Source organism: Pteropus vampyrus, unplaced genomic scaffold (assembly GCF_000151845.1).
Source record: "Pteropus vampyrus isolate Shadow unplaced genomic scaffold, Pvam_2.0 Scaffold56, whole genome shotgun sequence".
NCBI lineage: Eukaryota > Metazoa > Chordata > Mammalia > Chiroptera > Pteropodidae > Pteropus > Pteropus vampyrus.
This window is the reverse complement of record NW_011888837.1, coordinates 5,755,177-5,757,637: the sequence shown is the minus strand read 5'-3', so window position 1 is coordinate 5,757,637 and position 2,461 is coordinate 5,755,177.

Below are 2,461 nucleotides of genomic sequence, written 5' to 3'. Positions count from 1 at the left end.
GGGGCTCAGCTTGTTTGTTTCCCTTCTCTCAGGGATCACATACTCGCACTGCCTACTGGCCAGTACCTAACAACAGTTGTTTCATGTATTTTATTGAGATTTTTAGCTATATACAGTAGGAAGAAACTCTGGTATCAGTTACTCCATCAAGTCCAGGAATGCAAGTCTATATTTTCTTTTATAAAGAAAAATGTCCAGTGTTATAAAGTAATATAAATAAAATTTCCAAGAAGATTTCAAAGTTTTATTAATAATTTTGGGGGATTTGATTTTTTTGCTTGATTTTCTTACTAAATTACTTCATTTAGTTATCTAGATTTTTATAATCACTTAGACTCCACTCTTGCCATTCTCTGGTCTAAAATACCTTTATTTATTTCACTTCTATTTATTTTTAAATTCTCTGGGTAGATCATTTTTTTAAAACTATAATATTGATTCACTGTGATAGGTTCATGATCATCTCTTGGAAAATTGTGTTGGCTTTTATCTTAGAATACCAAATGATAGTCTTAAGTGGCCTTTTGGAACATCTATCCCAATACCCTAATTTTACTCATAATAAAATTGTGTTCTAGGAAAGTTCAATAACCCAAAAATTTCTAGCTTGTGGTTGGCAAAATTAGGTCCAGAACTCATATTTCTCTGTCTAAATTTAGTTTTTGTTTTGTGCTTGTTCATGTGTGTGTTTCTTTTACTTCATCACACTACCTTTCTCATTAGAAATGGAATTTGTGTGATAGACTTTCCCATTTCATTCATTTGCTTAATAAGACTAATATCAATAAAAGCAAAATTGCTTTTTCCATTTTTTTTCTGACATCTTTTTATTGTTGTTAAACTTCTTTTAGTGTTTAACAAGTCAAAGAAGGAAGCCTGATGCCAGCTTAATCATTGCACTCCTCCTGCTGGAAAGAATACCTAACTACAAGCAATAAGAGACATTCAGTCAAGACATCAGACAAGGAAGGTTGTGCTAGACGCTCCGGTGGCAGAGAGAGAGGTACAAAAGAGATTGGAAAGATAAGACTGTATATAGAAACTCTAGTCTTCATCTCTCAAGCAAGAAATCTTTTCTGCTTTCCATAGCAAGTATTAGGTATATGACTCTGAGTGGAAAAAAAAAAATACTAGCAGAATATTATTGAAGACAGGAAACCTGCGTTGCACTTGTTGAAGATAGAGTTTATCTAGATAGGCTAGCAATGTATTATCATATTACAGAACACCCTATCAAGAAAATGAGTGAGAGCAATAGTGCTGACTGCCACATCATAGCCAGCGATGTCTAACAATATCTTTGTGGATGGCCCCCTTTGAATTAGAACCTTGCCCTAATACTGATGCTTTTAACTGTGCAGCCTACAACCTACTCACATCCTTCGACTGCAAAGGACTCAGTCAGAGTTAGCTACTAACACCAAGTCAGTCTGCTATGTGGGTTTTTTTCTTAATTGTCTGTGCAGACATAAGCCATTTTTAAGCCTTTTATAAAAATAAATAAATTCCATAGAATTCAAAATGCAGTAATTTCCATTATGTTAATGATTAGGTTTTTAAAAAATTAACTATCAAGAAATGATTAAAGACCTCCCCACATACAAATTCTTCATCATCGTGGGTGCAATATTGCTATTTACAAGACTTAAAAATTTTTTTTTACTGGTTTACAAGGCTAGGTGGCAAAAAGTATAATCTTATTAAGCTTCCCAGAGTTACTCATTGACTTTTTCTCTTCTCCCTTCATAATACATGGCACTGCTAATAAATAAATCAAATATTATATATCCATTTATAGTGCTGTGTTCTAGCCTTCTTTAGCTCACCCCAAAGGCAAAGATATAGCCTCTTACTTTGTGTTGTTATGTTCTAACTAGACTTTACTGAGTCTGGGGGGAAAAGAGCCCCTTTAGAACAGCAGATAAGGGATTACTCAGTTTTCCCAGGTCTCTCCCAAGTGTATAGGAGTTATACATGTTATTAAACTTTAATTCATTTTTCTCCTGCTAATAAAAAAAAAAAACAGAATAGTAGGTAATATCAGCTAACATTAAAGAGCACTTACCATAAGCCAGACACTGTGCTAAATACTTCTACTTACATTATCTTATTTAATCTTCACAACAACCCTATGAGTTAAGTACTACTACCACCCCCATTTCTTTAATGAGGAAACCGAGGCTTGGGGAGAGCAAATAACTGCCTAATATTAGAGATCTGGTAAGTGCTGGAAAGCTGGCTTTAGCCCTGCAATCTGCGCTTTTAACCACACTGTTCCTTACTCCCATGCTTTTAGCAAGAACATACTGCACTTGCTACATGTAATGACAGACTGTGTCAGGCCCTTCAGGTGGCAGAAAGTCTCTAGACAGCTTTCAAAGAACCAAGATAGGAAGTAGATAAAACTGCACAATGGATAACAAACAAGGTTATATTTAGTTTCCCGAATTTGGCTGCTATT